A 23038-nucleotide genomic window follows, 5' to 3' on the forward strand; every position below is an offset into this window, starting at 1 on the left:
TGGTGGGGTACATCAAAGTCCTTGTAGCGCAATTAGCATATATCTGTGCTCCCCAAGTGGAGCGTGCGGAAGCCGATCCTTCGTGGATTTCCTATGCACGTTTTGACGCGAGCACGTCTGCCGGTTCAAATCTGGCGCCACATCAATGAGATAGCTCCCAAAGTCAAAAATAAATTTGATGCAATTAAAAAAACATAACTGTGCAATTAAACTTGTTTTAAAATAAAAATATGTGAGTACGAGAAAATTTAAGTAAAAACATTACATTAACTCAGTAGCACGGCGCAGGTAGCGCCACTGGCAACGGTTGCGATTCGCGCTATTTTTCCGTCGATTCCAAAGCTTAGCGGCGGCGGTTTGTTCGCGCATTCGTGCACGAGTGGCGAACTTCGGATCTTGTTGGCACGAACGACAGTAACAACACCGCTTTATTTCGGTAAGTGCTTACATTATATGGCTGAAGGATTTCTACTTTGCTGAAAACCATGTTGCTCGATTTTAACGGCATGAACGTCGGTTAACGTCTGGGATTGTCGTGTTCATAACCTGTTTCAGATTCAAACACAGACAGAGAGGCGGAAAAACTTTATTGGATATCCGGCGTGTTTGTGGGCAGGGCTCCCGCCTAGGTGTCGGCCCGGAGGTCTTGCCTCTAAAGCCCCTTAAACTTCGTAAAGTAGTGCCACGCTTTGAAGAATGCCGCCTCCTCCTCGCGCGCTCTGGCCGAGGCCTGCTACGCGTCGCTATTGGCCTAATAGCATCACGTGGGCTTCAGCGCCATTTTTGCTCGAGAAGCGTCTACGGAGTGGAGAGGAGAGCATGCTGGCGCCGTTGCTACGCTCGAGCAGTGTAGGCGGCGCCACGGTCGAGGAGGGCGCGTGAAAGGGAGGAGAAACGAGGAGTGAAGGCGGAGGAGGAGAGTGTCGCTACTTTACGAAGTTTAAGGGGTTTTACTTGCCTTCTAGCGTCTTCCTCCTCGGCCTAGCAGGGGGGGGGGGGGCACTTCCCCTACTCTCGGAAGTTACTTCCCCACACACAAACACTTCTGAAAGCAGGCACTGTCAGCTGCACACTGACTAATCCAACAAAAGAACAGCTGTTGCCAAATTTTCTCTCAGAATTACGCCCACATAGGTACGATTTCTTCATTATGTATCCCCTACTTGGGCAGCTAGGATTGTTTTTCGGACGTCGCCGCCACATTCTGTAGCAGATGACGCTAGACCGGCCACACTAAGCAGATGGGGTTAGCGTATTTTGCGGTGCGAGACGCCTGCGTGATGTGCCTTGCAAGCCTGAATTGCTGAGAAAGCTGTCGCTGGGAGTCCAAAATAATTGTATTCTACCATCCCTTGCATCATCCCTTATTTGTTGGGGCCATCAAACCTAGAGCCACACCGCCGGGTTTTCCCACCACCGTGACGGAAATCCAACTTCCGGGGGCAATTTCCGCCGCTTGATGTTCTATATATCGGGGGTCGCTGCTATTTTTGTTCGATGTAAGCATAATGTTTGCTATTGTACTGTAGAATAAGGAGCAGTGGGGCTGTGGCTATGAGAGAGACAACGACGACAAGAGAAAAACCTTGTTTCGGTGCTCGATCGGCTACACTACTTCTCGCTGCTCCATCGTTCTAGTCGCAAACGCTTACTGCTCAAAGTGCTTCGCGACATTTGGTGGAGGTGCTGGACCTTTGTAAACCTGGAACTTCGAAGCCGGACAATCCCTGTCACATCTCCCATGCCTGAGGAGACTAGTCCTACCGCACCACTCATGGCACCGCCTCCGGTCGTCTGTCCTGGTGCGCCACGCCAACGGGATCCTCCCATATTCAGTGGCACTAACGATCATGACGTAGAGGACTGGCTGTCATCGTGCAACTGAGTGAGCGCCCACAACAAATGGTCTGAAGCCGACAAGCTTGGTTACATACCACTATACCTTTCCGGGGTCGCCCATCTTTGGTTCCGCAACCGTGAGGCTGACTTTTCCACCTGGACAGCATTCCGAACGGCACTTCAAGAAGTCTTTGGTCGCCCTGCTGTGTGCAAACTTTGGGCTGAACAACAGCTTCGCTGTCGTGCCCAACAAAAGGGCGAAACTTTTACGAGCTACATTGAAGATGTAGCTGACATTTGCCGGTGGATCAACCCAGATATGACCGAAGATGACAAGGTCAAGAACATCTTGAAAGGCATAGAAGATGACGCCTTCCAAATGCTCTTGGCAAAGAATCCTCAGACGGTCAACGACCTCATAACGCTTTGCCAGAGCTATGAGGAGCTGCGCAAACAACGGCTTTCTATGTGCCGAGCTCTCGCTCCCGACGTCGCACTTTCAGCTCTGAGTGATGGTGTCACTTCTACTCCTTGCAGTTCAGCAATTTTCGACAAAATCAAGCAATTTGTATGAGAAGAAGTGGCATGCCAACACTCTCTTCTGCCAGTCAGTCCAGCCTCAGAGTCGCGCTTGTCTCCCGACCTTCGTCAGGTGATACAAGAACAAGTCGCTAACGCAGTACCACTTGCTTATCAACCGCCTCCTACGCCTGTGCCACTTACCTACACTGCCGTTGTCGCGAACCCAAGGCCTCCGTCTGCAGGTATTCAATGCAGACTTACCAGTGCCTTTCCCTCACCTCCGCAAGCAGCTGCAACATATGCACCTACCCCCCCAAGCAGCTACTGGCCGCCACAGCAGCCCGTGCGCCCAGCTCGACAATATTTCCATCAGTCTCCGCCCACTCTTCTCAGTCCATGGCGCACCCGTGACAATCGGCCTATCTGTTATTCATGCGGCCTACCTGGACATGTAGCACAGCTTTGCCGCCGGCGTGGATGGTATCCTTTGGATTCTCCGAGGGCACAAAGCAACGGTTTCGACTTTCCGTACGGTTCCGTAACTGCCGCTAGCTATACTCATTGTAACTATACCGTGTCCAGGAATTGTTCGATATGTAGAATAATTACATGTAAACGAGTTCGATATAGTCGGATTTGACTGTATTCTGAGCACTGGCTCTGCGGAGGGACAGCCCAGAAAGAGGTGTCACGACTTTCCGTGGTATACGGCAAAGCTTAGCATCCGTAGCACATATGGCAGCTCCTGTGTCCACGCGTACAGATGCATGAACACTGTCAACAAACACTTTGATTGCATTCGAGAGACTGCGTGGAGAACTTTCACATTTCGTCAGTGTCGCAGGCCTTGCCTCTTTGGCTGCAACGAATAGTTTTCCTCATCACAAGTGACGGGGCGAGGTCGCATTGGTGACAGAGAGCGATGGCAAGGAGATGGCAAATGGCGGGTAGTTAGCGTCGGGTGCAAAGTCAGCGACATAGCCGACGAGTGGTCATTATGTGGACGGTTGGGCTGGCTGGTCACAGGTGGTGCAGCGCTAGGCGGCTGCACATGATTCCAAAAATGTGCGGCGTAATCGTCATAGTCGCACGCAAAGCGTATAGGACAGTTGTCAGGAGTACGCCACCGGTTCGCCCCATGTCACAGGACGCTTAGTACAACACGGCTGCTGATATGACAGCAGGGGGTGCTTCAGTTGGGGCCTAGCCACGACGTCAGCATAACGGAGAGGCATACTTAGAGTGGTTGGGTCCGCACGACAACTTCGGCGTACTGAGTGGTACAGCCACTGGGACCTATTGGAGCGACGCAACGACTTAAGCATAGCTTAGTGGAGCAGCCGCAGGAAAATGATGCCGCTGCTCTGGTAATACCTCAGCGATTTCCTGCGACATAGCACAATGTAGTGGTGGCATAAAATTCGAGGCAGGCTGTTGTATACGCGGTGGCTGAGTGAAGGTCATCAAGGAGCGCTGGCATGCAACTTCCTTCAGACGAACGCTTTCATTTCGTGGCGGCCACAGTATCGACGCCATGTAGCCGGCCACAACTTGATGTCAGCTATCGGCCAATAGCAGCCGTCTAATGGAATGAAGAAATAGTGCATCCAATGACAAAATAGTATGTCTACAAGAGAGTGAGGACAGGGCCTTCTGTTGAAAAGAGAGTGTTTGCGAAAAAGGTGACTTCGGATCCACTTGCGAGCTCCATGCATCACGTACGACAGCAAAACTTGGCTGAGGTATCCACGGATGTGTATGCTGCCCACAGACTACATTATTTTACCAAGCCCGAGGGGCGGTTCAAGGCCCCTTTAATAAAAGTGGTGTTGTCAGACTGACTGCTGGAACCTATTTCTCGCACTGGCCTCCTCATCATTCTGCCATTTGCTCCTCACGAGCTGCTGGCTCATGTTATCACAGTGGCGGCTTGTCGGTTCGTTAAATCTGTTCTGTGCTGTTCCACTGCACACTGTCTTTCGCCTTTGAAGACAACGCAGTAGCAAGCAGACCCAGAGGTCCACCACAATGATTGCCTTGGTTATCTTTCAGTGTTCAATTTTGTTGCAGTATAACAAAAGAATGGGCAGCTGTTTACTGGATTGTACTGATTGCCACACTTTCTTTTTAAACAAATCTTTCTTTGCCTACCTTTCCATGTTTGGCATGGCTGCTGTCTGCTGCTAGATTGGCTGATACCTTGCCAGAAATATTTGTGGATATGTATATTTATATATTTATATACGAAAGTTATAAAAGTGCACCTCTGTTCTGAATAATAATAAAAAATATTTCTAAATAAATCTTGGAACATATAATACCAGCTCATAGATATCTCTAAAGCACACTGACCTCATAATGGAATATAATGCATTATATTCAATTTAATTTTTATTTAGCTGGTCAGTACATGCCACTACGTACAGTATGTGTCGACTCTTGTCCAATCCTCCAGAATAACTATGTGCCACTGTGACACAAGAGGTACAGAATCTTTAATGCAGCTAGATAGCTGTTGTAATTCTCTGTGCATACACCTGTCATTATTTTTCTTTCTACAAGTGTCGTACTTTGCCTTCATCCTTGAGACATCGCTCTGTAGATGTCTCACACTGTGCATCCACCCAATTTGGTGTTTCCATTTCAGCACAGCTTTTGTGCGATGTAGTGCATCAATGTCAAGATTGCATGAGATTAATGTTGTGACTGTTCTAGTTGCATGAGGTTGCACACTGCATAGGATGAAAGTACACAAATGCCATCGCTGTTAGTTGTATAGGACTTAATACAAACTGCTTGACTAAAGCTTTGCTTCGCATAGTTTCCAACATGTGCATTAGATCACCATAATATATTACAGCACTAGCAATTATGGGCTCGTTCCCCCAGTCAGTTTGATGTCTGCCGATTTCCATTGCTGGAACCCTAAAATCTTTTGTGAGAAAATTACAAATAAAAAGAAAAATTGTCACTTTGGCACAACCCCGCAGGGGCGTCTGCGTCAGCAGGCGTTCGGTGCATTGCGACACCACGTACCCGAGCACACGAGGGTTGGCCCCTCTCGCGTGTAGCCATGCGCGGCTTGGCCGTGTCTGGGGAAAGGGGGATCCTGGGGGTTGAGCTGATGCTGGGTGTTCGGACCTTATGGCCTCCCGGCGGAGGCAACACACCTCTTTGGCCTCTGCTTCACATAGACGGCACCTCCAGGCTGACCCACCTGGAGGAAATTGAAAGTCGCCTTTTCCTGTCCTCCTCTTCATTCTTCGTCTTTCTCTCCCACTTTTCCTTCTTTCCTGTCTTCTGTTCATTTCTTTTAACTTCCTATTTCCTGGCGGCAAGGGTTAACCTTGTGTAATATATCCAGTCTTGGGTATATATATTAGGTTATGGTGGGAACGTACCGCTGGCGTACGCAGAATAGAATTTTTCTTATCCTGTGACGTCCCCAGGTTGGGCTCCAAGGTGTGCGGCGGGCATTCCTGCCAAATACAGTAAACCTATATATGGCTTCAAATTTCCCCCCATTCCCTGATCGCTCCCTGAAGAGGGGGCGCACCGATAAAAGCTTCAACTTTCTCTTGAAACCAAAAGAAGTATTTCCCAAGTACCATGTAATACATAGTCAACATGAAACCAACACAGTCCGTACAATATCCCCATTTGTGGTCGCAAAATGTCTGACAGAAGCAATCGGCTCTGGTTACAAAGTAACTAAGATGGGAAGCGGCGACCTTCTTCTGGAAGTGCGTGACAAGCTCCAATACAGCAAACTGACCAAACTTGTTGCGTTTGGTGACATTCCTGTCTCTGTGGGCCCCCCACCGGTCAATGAACACTGTACGTGGTGTCATTTCTGATGACGACTTCCTTGAACTTAGTGAGAGCGGGCTGTTGGAAGGATGGCAAGAACAAAACGTGGTAAAGGTGCAACGAATTAAGTTAAGGCGTGATGACAAGGAAATTACAACAAAGCATCTAATAATAACATTTGGGACAAGTGAACTGCCTGATTCATTAGAGACGGGATATTGTAAACTACGCGTACGACCGTACATTCCCAATCCGCGGCGATGCTTCAAGTGTCAGCGTTTTGGGCATGGGTCTCAGAGCTGCCGAGGGCGTGCTACTTGCACAAAATGTGCATCTAAAGACCACACATCAGACACCTGTTCTTCCACAACCCACTGCGCTAACTGTGACGGAGACCACCCCGCCTATTCGCGATCGTGCCCATCATGGAAGAAAGAAAAACAAATAATCGAACTGAAGGTCAAACTAAACATTTCTTTTCCAGAAGCGCGCAAACGTTTTTCTGTCCACAACCAATCAAATCCGTCCTACAGTGATGTGACGTGCCGGGGGGCAGTGCCACATCCTCTGGCGGCCGTGCAAGTCACACGGAGTGTGACGGCGCTTACGCTATCAGCCCCCCTGGCGGGAGCAGCCACTGCTCTGCCGCCCCCTACCACGGAGGGCCAGCAGACCTCCAAGCCTGCCGGTCCCAGGGCCACTGCTCGTGCAGACAGGTCTGAAAAACGCCCGAGAGTGCCCGCTGAGCGGCCATCATCCAGCGCCTATGTAACAAAAACTTCTCCGGAGTCTCCCTGGAGCGCGCCAACAAAAAAGAAATACCCCGCATCAAGGGACCTCGTGAGCCAACTTAATTGATATCTCTTGACACGCACCATAAAACACTTCCAGTATGGCCACACAGATAATGCATTGGAATGTGAGAGGTCTAATACACAATCTTGTTGACATTAAGGAACTCCTTTGCAAGTTTAATCCAAGGGTGCTGTGTGTGCAAGAGGCACACCACAATCCTTCACATACTAACTTTCTCAAACAATATGCCATTTACTGCAAAGATCGCAGTGACGCTTATGCCTCGTCAGGCGGTGTTGCTATTATAGTTGATAAGGGTATCGCCTGCCAGCATTTACATCTGCAAACGCCCCTTGAGGCAGTGGCAATCAGAGCCATGCTATTTGATAAGCTAGTCACAGTTAGCTCTCTCTACATTCCTCCGAGCCATCAACTTTCCAGAACAGAATTCGAGAGCTTTATCGCAGAACTCCCCGAACCTTACATTGTAGTAGGTGATTTAAATGCACACAACACCCTTTGGGGATGTTCTCGTTGTGATACGAGAGGGCGCTTATTAGAAAACTTCCTTTTATCTTCCAATGCATGCTTACTAAACAAGAAAGAACCCACATTCTACAGCGTGGCGAACAAAACGTTCTCATCTATTGAATTAAGTATAACATCAAGTACACTAGTGCCGTACCTGGACTGGAACGTGATCAAAAATCCATATGGGAGTGACCATTTCCCAATTGTCTTAAAATTTACAAAAAGCGATAAGTTTTCTTCACATCTGCCCCGTTGGAAGGTTGACTGTGCTGACTGGAAACGATACAGAGAGCTGACACATTTGACCTGGGATGACATAAGGACTCTCTCAATCGATGATAGTGTCATATTTGACGGCACATATAACTGATGTTGCATCAATATGTATCCCTCAAATGACTGGATCACCCTCTAAACGACGTATTCCTTGGTGGAATGAGCAGTGTAAGGAAGCCCGCAAAAATCAAAATAAAGCTTGAAGTCACCTTCATGACTGCCCATCTGCCGAGAACTTGATCAGCTTCAAGAAAATAAAATCAGAAGGTAGAAGGACGCGCCGCCATGCCAAAAGGGAAAGTTGGCAAAAATACATTTCTGGCATTAATTCTTATACAGATGAAAGAAAAGCCTGGAACAGGGTAAACAAAATAAAAGACCGCGCAACTCATCTTCTGCCATTAGTAAACACTCAAGCAGACGCTCTTGACGACCAAGCGGATTGTCTAGGAGCACATTTTGCGCACGTTTCCAGTACATCTCATTACACAACTACATTCCTAAAATACAAGCGACAAGCAGAACAGCTGACTCTAGATCGGAAATGCACATCTAATGAAGTATACAATCGTCCATTTGGAATGGCTGAGTTCCAGGCCTCACTGAACTGTTGCAACAAGTCCGCTCCAGGAAGTAACAGAATAATGTATGAAATGATCAGACACTTACACCCTGAAACCTAAGAAACACTACTGTCACTCTTCAATTCCATGTTCTCCGCCGGCTACATTCCTTCCGTCTGGAAAGAAGCAATCGTAATCCCTATTCTCAAAGAGGGCAAGGACCCTTCCTCATCAAATAGTTATAGGCCTATAGCTCGGACAAGTTGTCTATGCAAACTATTTGAGAAAATGATTAACCGTCGCCTCATCTATTTTCTTGAAAGCAACAAGATACTCGATCCCTTTCAGTGCGGTTTCAGGGAGGATAGATCCACAACAGATCAGCTTGTTCGCATTGAGACAAATATCCGTGATGCCTTTGTCCACAAACAGTTTTTCCTGTCAGTATATTTAGATATGGAAAAGGCATACAACACAACCTGGCGCTTTGGAATCCTCCGTGACCTGTCTGAAATGGGAGTTCAAGGCAGCTTGCTGAACGTGATTCAGAGTTACCTCTCCAATCGGACGTTCCGTGTTAGAGTTGGTAACGTCCTCTCTCGCCCATTTACGCAAGCGGCTGGTGTTCCACAAGGTGGTGTGCTGACTTGCACTCTTTTTATTGTCAAAATGAACTCTATCCACACTGTCATACCGCATACTATGTTTTATTCCGTATATGTGGATGACATCCAGATAATCTTCAAATCATGCAATTTAAGTATCTGCGAGCGACAAGTACAGCTTTGCATAAATAAATTGTATAAGTGGGCTGACGAAAATGGTTTTAAACTAAACCCTCAAAAAAGTACATGCGTCCTGTTCTCTAACAAGAGAGGCATACTGGCGGACCCCGCAATAGATCTAAATGGAGACCGGCTATCTGTGAGCCGTGAACATAAATTTGTAGGGATCCTTTTAGACAGCAAGCTAACCATTGTACACCTGAAGTATCTTAAGGCAAAGTGCCTCAAGGCTATGAACCTGCTGAAGCTCTTGTCACGTACATCTTGGGGAAGCGACAGGAGATGCCTTTTAAAGCTGTACCAAAGTCTAATATTAACACGGCTTGACTACGGAGCAATAGTCTATAATTCTGCTAGACCTAGTGCTCTGAAAATGCTAGATCCTATTCACCACTTAGGCATCCGCCTTGCTACAGGCGCCTTTAGGACTAGCCCTGTGCAAAGCCTCGACGTCGAATCAAATGAATGGTCATTGCACTACCAAAGGACATATTTAACTTTCTCCTATGCCCTGAAAGTTAACTCAGATGTTAAACATCCTTGTCATTCTACTATATGCGACTTGTCCACTGCAAGGCTGTTTCGTAACCGCCCAGCCACTAGGCCTCCTCTGGCCCTCCGGTTGGAAGCACTCTCAGAAAAAACAGGGGTCCCTCTTTTACACAATGTCCTAATGGCTCCTACACAGCTTCCACCGCCTTGGGAGTGGCAGACTATCCAATGTGACATCTCTTTCTTGGAAATATTGAAATGAGCCCGGAGGCACACATATATTCGCGTTTTCTGGAACTCAAGAAGTACTCATGTGATGAATTTTACACAGATGCTTTGAAGTCTCCCGCTGGTGTTGCTTACGGAGCTCTGGGACCCTCACTTTCAACATCTGGACCACTAAACCCACACACCAGTATCTTTACAGCGGAAGCATACGCCATTCTTAAGGCGTATGCAACACATACGGCTCACAAATATCGCTAAGGCTATTGTCTTCACAGACTCATTAAGTGTAGTGAGAGCCCTAATTAGCTTACGAAAGCATAAGAATTCCGTTTTTAATGAACTGAATAGCTTGTTGTGCTCGGCATATATGTGCAACCAAGCGATTATCCTATGCTGGGTACCTGGCCATAAAGGTATAAAAGGCCAATGTAGCTGCTGACGAAAACGCTACGTCAGTGAGTTTTAGCGGCATAGATGGAAATATCCCCATTCCTGCCACAGACCTAAAGCCCTTTCTGCGCCGTAAATTGAGGAATTATTGGCAAGCAGAGTGGGATACACAAACATTGAATAAGTTACACATTATAAAACCAAAATTGCGGAATTGGACAAGTGACAAAACAGCACGGTATAAGGAAGTACTTCGTTGCCGATTAAGAATAGGACACACTTACAGTACTCACTCCTACCTCTTGACTGGCGGGGATCCTCCTACTTGTAGTAGGTGCGGCGATAGCCTGACAGTCCTCCATGTTCTTATCCAGTGCCCTGCAATAGAAACAGAGAGCAAAAAGTATTTCCCTTCTGCATATCGGGCAAATATACCTCTTCACCCTGCATTTTTTCTTAGTGACGAACCGCTTTTTAAACTGCAAATAGTCTTAGATTTTTTAGCCGAAACCGACACCCTGAAAATCATTTGGCCAGGCAACTTTTAGCACATGACTAACAGCCCTGCATTCAAGGGCTCTCTTGAAACTCTGGTGTCAGTGTTATGTTTTATTGAATAATGTTTTAACAAAAGCCCATTGCCATAGCCCACATCACTGCCTAGTCACCGCCATTATTTTAGCAACTATATATTCTACGCCACTTACAGCTACAGGTTTTAGGCCCTTTTACAGCCCTGTCACATCTACCATGAGGAATTCATTGTGCACGCCATCCATAATACATCGTCAACATTACCACTTGTCATGGCGCTCTTTGGCCAAACCTGGCCCTTGCGCCTTAAAATGCCACACATCATCATCACTTTGGCACAAGAATTTGATTTTTTTTCACTTGCCTAGACTGCCATGTGGCATAGTGCTGGAGTGAAATTACAAATAACCATGGAAGCTCATTTCATGGTAGTACTGCAAAAGTAACTCATAAAATATGTCGACCATGAGCCACCGTTTATAGTCTTCAGGTTCGTGACTTCTCAACTTTGTACCCCAAAGTACAGTGTACTAGAAGGGCCAGTGCAGCGGGCGGTACTCTCCATGCGGCTTCGGCGGAGTCGCCACTTGCGGCGGCGCAGCAATCAACCACTCTTGAAAAGCAGGGGGGGGTATTCTGTAAGAGTCCACCTAGTGGACTGTCCATTTCGGCCGCTGCTGGTTGGATGCAGCTGTATGAGCGAGGAGGAGATGAGGGACCCCAGCCAATCAGCAGCGGCCGAAGTGGACAGTCTACTAGGTGGACTCCTGCAGAACACCTCCCCTGCAGACAAAACGCTCGCATTCACTGCTACACACTTATATGCTTGGTGAGTGCAGGAGGTTTTATTCAGAATATTGCCCAAAGTACTTCGTTTATTTGGTCTGTATTCTCTAAAGCTGGAAGCTCAGTGTTTTCATGTTTCGTACAATGGTCTCATATTGTATGTCATCATATGCTCTAGCTGTTTCAGTAGTCACCACAGTTCTCACCGAATAACTGTAAGATGAGACATGCAGGACTTCATCTGCCAGTATAGCTAGATCGTCTTCCGTACCCAAATATGGCCTGAATCTAATCTGAGCTGGGTGGTATTCTACCTCTCAGCCACTCTGCCTATGCTACAACCGTGGAGAATACAGATCCTGAGCACAATTGCACTAGCAGCTGTCATGGTTGGCTAATACCCGCTTAACATCTGTGTACTGAATAGAGTTGGCTGCACTTCATGTTCTATCATGTCGCCTCCTGCAAAGGTATCCTTAATAAGTTTTGTTATTCTACATGTAATGACAATGATTGAGTGTGCTTGTTTCATATTCATTAGTCTTCAAGTGCTTGGCTTCTCATGTTTACTGGATGGCACTTATGTCGTCTTTTTTTTTTTTTCTTTTTAAGTATAGCATGAGGCCCGGTAATCGGGGAACCAAAATATAAATTTTAGAAAAGCCAAACGAATACAGCAGTTAAAAGCAGGGGTGAAACAGCTGTGCCAATTGCACCAAATCGCACCAAGAGAAGTCCTCTGCGCCATCCTGCTCCAAATTGGCATTTTAGCATAAACTTGTGCTAAGCCTGCACGAAGAAAGCATATGTTCATGCTGCCATGCTAGTAAAAATGAAACCAAAACCTCAAGTGCACTGTCATTATTCTGGAAGTCATTAAAGCGGCCATAGCCATTGGTCCTTTTGCTCTTTTTATGGTGGCTACTCTTTTGTTGCATTTCTCTACAGTGGAGGTTCCATTGTAATTCTGCTGTGCAGTCTTGTTATTTGTGCTGCAGTTTGGTATTCATTGTACTAGTGCAGCTTGGAGCTCACTCAAGGAGGCTGGCGAAAAAAAAAAAATAAGCCTCTGATAATCTCCGGTTGGACATTGTTTAGCGTGGATGTTGACAGTGCCTCTTCAGAAATACTTTGTTAACCCTTTCAATGTCACTGATGTACCGGTACATTTCCACGTTTCTATCCCACAGGGTCACGTACCTGTACGTTCTCCACTATCTAGTGAGGACCGTACTAGGAGTGCATTTGCCATTATCCATGTCACTTTTCCCCTCTGAACAGCGAAAACAAACTGTTGTGTTTGCTTTATAATATATGAGAAAAAAAAGAAACCCAACACTGAGGGTTCGTCCCCTTTAAAAAACCCGACTCTGAAAGGGTTAAACATATACTCGACAAATGACTCGTTTCCTTGCAGTCCTGTACTGTTGAAAGAACAGATCCTGTGGTTGTAATTTAAATAGCTTTCACATGAACCAATGCACAATTATGCAGGAGAAATTTTGCACTTTATAAGAAACCTCTGGACATCTTCTCTGTAACTTCGATTTAGACACACATCCTCTAGGGCGGGGTCATCCTTAAACAACCTTGTTGCATGACCTGTTTGTTTTTTCTTGCTTGATTGAAGTATGACGAACACACAGACGTCTGTTGCAAGTCAAAATGGTATAAGCAGCTTTATACCATAATATACACATAAGATTCCGTCAAAGGAATGGCTTTCATGAACCTAGTTTGCTGACGTGAACCGTTCATGAACCTAGTTTGCTAACTTTTATCCAGAATGCAGCATTGAATTTTATATGCATGAAGCTGGCTCCGCAATATTGATTGACTAAGTTAATATTGAGACCATATGGTGTTCTACATTGCGTGAAAAGTGCTTATCGTGGTGCCAAAAGGTCGAATGGCTGTTCTGCCCCTGAAGAAGCTAAAGGTTTGTTTTAGTAGAAACCAATGGCTGCATTATGGATAGGAAAGAGGAGGATGAAAATCCAAATCTTCCCAATTCACCAGAAGGAGGTGTGGCATCTATAAATGAATACGACTCTCACTTGTTTTACTTGAAAGAGATTGCTCAGTCGAACCTGCAGATTTTCACACCAACAAACACTGCATGAAAGTCTTAAGGCTTACTGCGCATTATATTTCGGCAGTTATCACGTCACTGCATTGCGTTACGAGTGAAACGTAACTTTGTCTTTTTTCGTTCATTTTCTATTCTATGCAATATTGCCACCTGCAGTAGTGTGTACAGGGAAATATATATGGAGGAGTCGAGGTGGAAGATGCACGAATGCAGCTTGAGTTGCCCAAAGCACACAGTTTACACAGTAGCAATGAGTCAAGCATACAAATCAGTGTTGTAATATCGCAAGAAGCCTACACTTGATAGAAATAGTGGCTCAAGACAATTGGAAATAAACTACATAATGAAATTTTAGCAAGGGATCCTACAAAATCTGTGAACTAAACTTGTCAAAGGTTTTGGACATTAATTGAAGCTTTGTTACAGGATTGGAGAAGTCTGGGTAAAATATTGTTATATATTTGGTGACCATAACTTGTTCGAAAATGACGAACATTCCATAACTCAGGATTTTGAGTACTGTGAATAGGTATACATGTTTTGTTAAAACTGGTGATTTCTATAAATGTATGTTTTAGTGCTTCAGGCCAGAATACCTTGTATAAGAGTTTGGCTGTGTATAGGTTGTGGATATATTGTATTGCAGAAAGATTATCAGTACTATGCATGTACAGAGTGTTTGATGTGCATCATCCCTTATGCATTAAAACAATGTTTGTCAAGTTGGTTTGAGCAGTTCCACCCCATACAACATGCATATAACTGGCCTGGGAATCAAGCAAAGAATGAGAAGCCAATGTTTTTACAGATTTAGTTAAAGGATACTTATTACAGTTTAGCACTCTGGTATACAGCTAGGTTTTCAAAAGACAAAATTTGTGTGCTTATCTCACACTAAGCTTTTGAAAAACATGCAGAACCTAGCTTATAATACTTGCAATCTCTTTAACACTTGCATTAAACTGAAGCTTTTCTTGGAGCACTGGCTTAATTTATAGACATTTCCACTAAACATCAATTATGCCGATCTCTATAGACTGTTGTGGGTGTTTATATATTTCTTGGGCTGGCAGTATTCCTCTCGCACTGTCCAGAGGGCATTGTGGTGACCCTCAGGTTTCTCTCATTGGCATGGGTGTTCAATGCCTATGCAGTGAATATGCATGTGTCAGTCTTTTTCAACTTTGTTAAACTTTTGTTCCAGCTGTATATAAACATAATGTGTGTTCATGCATTTACCCTGGTTTCATGACTGTTATAAAATGCTAAAAGCTAGATATTAAAGGTTGCACAAAGGATGTACAGTAGTTGTATATTTGCTTCAAGCTGGCCATAGTTCAAGGATAATGAGGGTGTATGATCAGATAACGTCCTTGGCATGGTCATGAATGTCATTGAGCCATTTCGTGTAGTCCCAAACTCGGGCAATGCAAAATGCTTCCATTGAAAACAATGCAAAGTGCTATTCAGCATGTCAATCTGAAGAGTTTTGTTCACAGTGAGCACTGAACACCAAATTCATGCCAAATTATCAGTGTAACATTACACAATCTCCACCACCAGACGTCTGCAGTGTTGGGATTGTAATTCAAAATATTTCATCATGCAGTGCTGCTGAAGCCCATTTAGGGCAAATGTCTTTGTGAAGGACTCTTGCAAACTAAACACATGAACCAAAAGGCAGTGTGCATCCTTTGTTTTATTAGCAGCACAACTCAATTCATCTAGCATGCCACAATCATTATTGCAGTATTATAGAATAGCATTACCTTCATTATTATCACTCAAGCCACCTGAGAGCTTTATACACACTTGTAAGTCTGCACTATCCTGCTTGGTAAATAAGCTTGGTGTGGATTAGCTATTGCTAGAGTGTACTGCAATATGGTTCACGCACGCAAAGCCTGCAGCTGGGATGGTAATGCAATTCCACTACGCTAAGCCAATCTCTTCATGCAAGCTCCCCGCAGGGGCTTCTGCGTAAGCAGGCGTTTGGTGTGTTGCAACACCACGTACCCGAGCACAGGAGGGTTGGACCCTCCCGCATGTAGCCGTGCGTGGCTTAGCCGTGTCCGGGGAAAGGGGAATCCTGGGGGTTGAGCCGATGCCCGGTGTTCGGACCTTTAAAGCCCCCCGGCGAGGCAACACACCTCTTTGGCCTCTGCTTCACGTAGACAGCACCCCCGGACTGACCCACCCAGGGGAAATCGGCAGTTGCCTTTTCCTGTCCTCCTCTCCAGTCTTCGTCTTTCTCTCTCGCCTTTTTCATCTTTCCTGTCTTCTCTTCACTTCTCCTCACTTCCTAGTTTCCTGGCGGCAAGGGTTAACCTTGTGTGGCTAGCCAGCCTTGGTTATGCTGTATTTGGTTATAGCAGCGATGTACGGCTGGCGTTGGCAAGGTTTCTCTTGCAGGAACTTGTGTCACGCCCCCCTGTTGGGCTCCATGGTGGGTAGTTGGCATCGCGGCCGAAAACCCAACTGTACCTATGGAAAATGCTTTTCCTAAACTCCGTGATCGCCCTCAGAAACGAGGGCGCACCGAAGAGGTCTTTCAGTTTTTCGGACGCCAAGTCCACAATTCCCCTCGTTTCCACGTGATCCATTCTGAAAAACCAGCTAAACCAGTGCGAACAATCTCACCGTTCCTTGTATCGAAGTCTCTTACCGAAGTTTTTGGTCCAGGTTATAAGGCGTCGAGGATGGCTAGCGGTGACCTCCTCTTGGAGCTCCGCGATCAGAAGCAATTTGAGAAACTGCCTAAACTAGTATCATTTGGGGAGACCCAAGTAGTAGTAACCCCGCACCGCACAATGAATCCCACCTGCGGCGTTGTCTCGGATGATGATTTGCTGGAGCTCACTGAGGCTGAACTCTAGAAGGGCTTCAGTGAACAGAACGTTATAAATGTCAAAAGAATTAAGATGAGGCGAGATGGCAAAGAAATCCAAACCAAACACTTGATAATCACTTTCGGTTCGAGTGTCCTGCCTGACTCAATCGAGGCAGGGTACATCAAGCTCCGTGTTAGGCCATATGTGCCCAACCCCCTCAGATGTTTCAAATGCCAACGTTTCGGCCACAGTTCGCAGAGCTGCTGAGGCCGCCAAACCTGTGCGAAATGCAGGGCCCATGAACATACCTCTGAAGCTTGCGAGAACACTCTCCATTGCATAAACTGTGATGGGGAGCATGCCGCGTACTTGCGGTCGTGCCCATCCGGGAAAAAAGAAAAAGAAATTGTAATGATCAAAGTAAAAGAGAACATATCATTCAAGGAGGCATGCAAGCGGGTTTCATACCTGCCCAAGAAAACCTATGCCGATGTGATGCGTCAGGGGGCAGCGACACAACGGCTTCCGGCAGCTGTCCGACCCACAAGCTGTGAGTCGGCAGTTATGCCATCTGCCCCCGTGGCGGTTGCAGCTAGCGCTGCTCCGTCAACCCAGCAGAAGGGACCATCGACCCCGAAGGTGGACGCAGCCGAGGTTACCCCAACCTCCCCGGCCCCTTCCAGCGCTGGCAACAGCCGGCGCAGCCAAATCCCTCAGGGAGCCCCATCGACCTCTGGGCTGGTGAGCGCAGGGGTCTTGCCTTCCGGGGCAGCACTCTCTCAGAAAACTTCTCGCTCGCAAGAGCGCGTGTCCGGCGCCTCACAAGAGGCAATGGACACTACACCTATCCTGAAGGCGCACCAAACGCCTAAGGAGCACCGAGGCTCCCTCGAACGCTTCAGAAAGGGCAAAACCCCCGTTACAGGGCCTCGAAAGAGCTCTGTAATCTAAGGCATCACTTCCGTTGCCGTACACTCAGCACCAAGTTACTTCCAATATGGATACACAGATAATTCAATGGAACGTCTGAGGTCTCCTTAGAAACCTTGATGATGTGCAAGAACTCATCCACAAACACAATCCAAACGTTCTGTGTTTACAGGAAACACACTTAAAATCAAAACACACAAACTTCCTCCGACAGTACACCATTTTCCGCAAGGACCGTGATGAGGCTAACACCTTGTCTGGCGGTGTAGCAATCCTTGCAGACAAGTCCGTAGCTTGTCGCCAGGTAGCCTTACAGACGCCACTCGAGGCAGTGTCAATTAGAGGGATTCTTTTCAATAAGTTGGTAACTGTCTGTGCCATATATATATCCCCAAACTATCACCTCCAAAAAGCAGATTTCTATAATCTCATAAATCAGCTCCCGGAACCCTACATACTTGTGGGCGATTTTAACGTCCACAACACATGGGAAGACGCGCGCTGCAATGTAAGAGGCCGACTTATTGAGAATTTTATTCTGACCTCTAGTGCCTGCCTGTTTAATAAGAAGGAGCCAACATACTATAGCATCCAACACAATTCTTATTCATCCATAGACCTAGCCATAGGCTCTGCTTCTCTTCTGCCTCATCTGGAATAGAATGTGATCAATAATCCCTTTGGAAGTGACCACTTCCCTATAACAATAAACTTAATAACGCAGCATGACAACCCTCCCCGTCTTCCCATTTGGAAATTAACATCAGCTGACTGGGAGCATTTTAAAGAATCAACTCATTTATCCCCCGATTTTATAAATAATTTTAGTATAGATGATGCTGTCGCATATTTTACCGCTTTTATTATTGATGCTGCTGAAAAGTTTATCCCGCAAACAAATGGTGGTTCACATAAAAGACGTGTTCCCTGGTGGAATGAAAACTGTAGAGATGTGCGCAAGAGGCAGAATAAGGCATGGAGCATATTGTGCAGATCGCCAAATACAGAAAATCTCATTGAATTTAAGCACATAAAATCGCAGGGAAGGCAAATACGACGTCAGGCGAAGAGAGAAAGCTGGGCGAGGTTCCTTTCAGGTATAACTTCGTACACACAGGAGGTGAAAGTTTGGAATGGCGTAAGGAAGCTAAAAGGGCAGCAAATAAATCCGTTGCCTCTGGTGAACGAACAAGGGAATACCTTAGAAGAACAGGCAGACACCCTAGGGGAGCACTTTGAGCATGTGTCAAGCTCAATCCACTACTCAAAATCCTTCATAAAGTACAGAGAAATAGAAGAACGTAGGGCATTTGAGCGGAAATCCCAACAAAACGCACCATACAACCGTCCTTTCTGCATTGCCGAGCTGAGAGCTGCCGTGATCTTATGCAACAGCTCTGCACCGGGACCCGATAGAATAATGTACGACATGATTAAGAATGTACACACTGACACACAACTGTCACTACTTGCACTTTTTAATACTATTTGGGCTGCTGAATATCTTCCACCTGCATGGAAAGAAGTGATCGTGGTCCCCGTATTGAAGCAAGGTAAAGATCCTTCATCAGCGGCAAGCTACCGCCCGATAGCTCTCACGAGTTGCCTTTGTAAGCTGTTTGAGAAAATGATTAACCGGCAACTCATACATATCCTTGAAATGAACAAAATACTTGATCCCTATCAGAGTGGCTTCAGAGAGGGTCGGTCCACAACCAACCATCTCGTGCGTATTGAGGGGAATATTCGCGACGTGTTTGTGCACAAACAGTTTTTCTTATCGATATTCCTCGATATGGAGAAGGTATACGACACAACGTGGCGGTATGGAATCTTGCGAGACTTGTCAGGAATGGGCATCCGTGGCAATATGCTAAACCTGATAGAAAGTTATCTGTCCAATCGTACCTTCCATGTGAAAGTCGGGAATGTACTTTCACGTCCATTTATACAGGAGACTGGTGTACCCCAGGGAGATGTGCTCAGCTGCACACTCTTTATAGTTAAGGTGAACACACTCCGCGCTTCATTACCACCAGCTATATTTTATTCCATGTACGTAGATAACATACAAATAGGTTTTAAATCCTGTAACCTTGCAGTGTGCGAAAGACAAGTACAGCAAGGTTTGAACAAGATATCTAAGTGGGCAGACGAAAATGGGTTAAAGTCAACCCCCACAAAAGTTCATGTGTTCTCTTTACAAGAAAGAGGGGCCTGGTTCCAGACCTGTGCATGGAACTGTGTGGACAACAAATACATGTCAAGAAAGAGCACAAATTTCTAGGTGTAATACTTGACTCTAAGTTTACTTTCATCTCGCACATAAAATATCTCAAAACTAAATGTCTAAAAACAATGAACTTGCTGAAAATGCTATCTCACACAACATGGGGTAGTGACAGGAAATGTCTAATGAACATCTACAAGAGCCTCATTCAATCACGGCTAGACTATGGTGCCACAGTATACAACTCTGCCACCCCGAGCACACTAAAGATGCTGGATCCCGTCCGCCACCTCGGTAGCCGTCTGGCGACAGGCGCATTCAGAACTAGCCCGATTCAAAGCTTATATGTAGAATCGAATGAGTGGTCACTCCATATGCAGAGATCATACATCAGCTTCACGTATTTTCTTAAAGTGCACTCTAATCTTGAACATCCGTGTTCTAAAACTATTACCGATTTGACGTGCACTGCACTTTACCATAATCGACCCTCTTTGAGACGGCCTTTTTCATTGCGTGTGAAGGAGCTTAGCATGGAAATGAATGTCCCACTCTTCGAACATCGCTTAATGCCTCCAGCGAAGCAGCTACCTCCGTGGGAGTGGCAGGTCATTCAATGCGATATATCTTTTGTAAGACTTACAAAATATGCACCAGAGCTCGAACTTTGGATGCTTTTCCATGAACTGCAATCAAAGTACTCCAGTTCTGAATTCTACACCGATGCATCAAAATCGCATGTTGGCGTGTCTTACGCGGCTGTTGGCTTCTCGTTTTCTGAATCAGGTGTATTGAACCCCCATACAAGTATCTTTACCGCAGAAGCGTATGCAGTACTGTGTGCGGTAAAACACATAAAGAAATTAAAACTGGACAAAGCGATAATATTCACGGGCTTGTTAAGTGTCGTAAAAGCACTGGTGTCCTTGAGAAAGCATAAAAATCCTGTTTTTATCCAGCTGTACTCGTACTTGTGCAATATTTATTCATCTCGCAGACATGTAATAATATGCTGGGTTCCTGGCCATAGATGCATTGAGGGTAATGTTCTGGCAGATCAAATGGCCACATCAATTACATCGCAAGCTATCAATTCTATCGCTGCTATTTCTACCATAGATCTCAAGCCTTTCTTGCGAACTAATCTGCGAAGCCACTGGCAACACTTGTGGGACAGCGAAACAAATAATAAGCTTCACCTGATTAAGCCAAAATTAGGTTTCTGGCCCTCTGTTACAAAATCACGAAGAACTGACGTTTTATTCTGTAGACTCAGAATAGGACACACATATGGTACTCACAATTTTCTGCTTACTGGCAACGAACCTCCTACCTGTGGCAGATGTGGTGAAAGGCTCACCATCCTCCACGTCCTCATGGAGTGTAGGGAAGCCGAAAGAGAAAGAAGGAAACATTTTCCTCTAGCATACTGTTGTCTCCCTCTCCATGCTGCTATTTTTATAGGTAAAGAACCCGTTTTTACCACCAAAGCTGTCCTGGATTTCTTGAAAGATGTGGTCTTGCATGTTAATAGCCCAAATGTTTCGTAGCACATCCTCTCTACAGAGGATGGTGCTGTGATATTAGTCCTTGTATAGCATGCGCCTTCAGGTTCTTGCGCTTCAAGGGCTCTGTTACGGCAGTAGTGCTTTTAGGAATTTTTAGCCTGTGACTAATTTTAACGCATTAAAATTATTTCGCAATGTATCTTTCGCGTCCTTTGCACGCTTCATAGTCACCCGCCGTGGTTGCTCAGTGGCTGTGGTGTTGGGCTGCTGAGCACAAGGTCGCGGGATCGAATCCCGGCCACGGCGGCCGCATTTCGATGGGGGCGAAATGCGAAAACACCCGTGTACTTAGATTTAGGTGCATGTTAAAGAACCCCAGGTGGTCAAAATTTCCGGAGTCCTCCACTACGGCGTGCCTCATAATCAGAAAGTGGTTTTGGCACGTAAAACCCCATAATAATAATAAAATAATAAACGTTTCATAGTCATTGGCATAGTTTTAATTCATGTTTTCTACCGTCTTTTAGGCCCCTTTACAGCCCTGTCACATCCTTGTTCATAATTTATAGCTTCACATTGAACACATTCACCTGGGCTTGGCGCTCTTTGGTCATACTTGGCCCTTGCGCCACAAAACACCATATTCATCATCATCATCTTCACGCAAGCTCGTTTCTTCTCAAGCATTGGCAGGAAGCCACCAGCGAAGCTGGGCTGCACTGCTACTTTTTACGCAGAAAGGCTTGTTTCCTAGCAACCGCCTGGTCACACCACTAAAATTCTAGCTCACTGTAATCTAGGGTTTCATGAATACTGACCACATTTGTAGGTAAACTTATGGGTGAATGCCCTGACATGCTAAGGAAACATGCTTAGTTGTCTGCACAGTATTTTTGCATGCTACACACTGTCAGCTTGTCCTAGCCTCAGAAAAAAAGTCTGATGCCCTTTTAATTACCATAAAACACTTCCTCATTGATCTCTTTCTTTGCCATTTTTTAGTTTTTAATTGTCTTGTTCTTTTCCATATTCTCTGACCAATACTACTCACCTTCTTAATGTCCACTTTTAATGCTCTTTTACAGAGAAGCTGTTAAGAGGAGTGCCATGGCGGTTTTTGTGCAGCGTTGGCATCGGCAGCCAGTGGAATATGATGGCGTGGTTGGCATTGAATGTCAACCAGAGAACAGCCAGAAAAACGGAGAACACCCTTGTTGTCCATTTGATGTTATCCATGTGCCTCAGTTACTTATCGAAAGGTATTTTACTAATGTGGTTTCATCACCTATCCTGTTACCATCCTGTTACCTCGTTACTGATCCTGCGTTACCTTAAATGTTACCTATCCTGTGTCACCTTGTACCATTTCATTTGCAGTATTTTCATGAATGCCTAATGCTAATCCATCTACTGCTGTTTAGTTTATTTTCAGTCGTGATTGTATTTCTGTCTTTAAATATAGCACCGTATTTCCAAGCATAGGCTGTGGTACCCATTACACCCTTCCACAGGTTCCTCACTACAACGTGTTTGTTATACACCTATAATGTTTTGTATGTGCCTCATTATAGGACTTTCTCTTGCTTTTTACATTAAATGCCTCTTCATGGGCTATAAAATACATTTGTGCTCTCATTTATTTGCACTCTAAGATATTTGTGATGCTTTACTGTAGGTAGTTTGCGATCCTAGCTATGTTGAGACTCGCTGATCTATGTTGCTGCTGAGAACCATAAGACTTTCTTTTTTTATAGCGAAATCCCATTTTATTTCCCTCCCAAGACATTCATCTGCATATATTAAGCCTGGTAGCCACTGCTTTGTCAATACCTCAATTGTTCTATATAGTACTTGAGAGACAAAACCCTATTTCACTGCTCTCAACCTCCTTTTCCA

At 45.6% G+C, this 23038-nt stretch overlaps 1 long non-coding RNA gene across 1 annotated transcript in view; it reads left to right on the forward strand.

Annotated features, from left to right (window-relative positions):
* Positions 1 to 311: 311 nt before the first annotated feature.
* The window catches only part of LOC126548461 (uncharacterized), a 48693-nt gene continuing 25966 nt past the window's right edge, over positions 312 to 23038 (forward strand). The window contains exons 1-2 of the long non-coding RNA XR_008609328.1: positions 312 to 436; positions 22228 to 22401. This is a non-coding gene — a long non-coding RNA (uncharacterized lncRNA). The remainder of the gene's footprint in view (positions 437 to 22227; positions 22402 to 23038) is intronic.

This window comes from Dermacentor andersoni, chromosome 1 (genome assembly GCF_023375885.2).
Source record: "Dermacentor andersoni chromosome 1, qqDerAnde1_hic_scaffold, whole genome shotgun sequence".
Lineage (NCBI taxonomy): Eukaryota > Metazoa > Arthropoda > Arachnida > Ixodida > Ixodidae > Dermacentor > Dermacentor andersoni.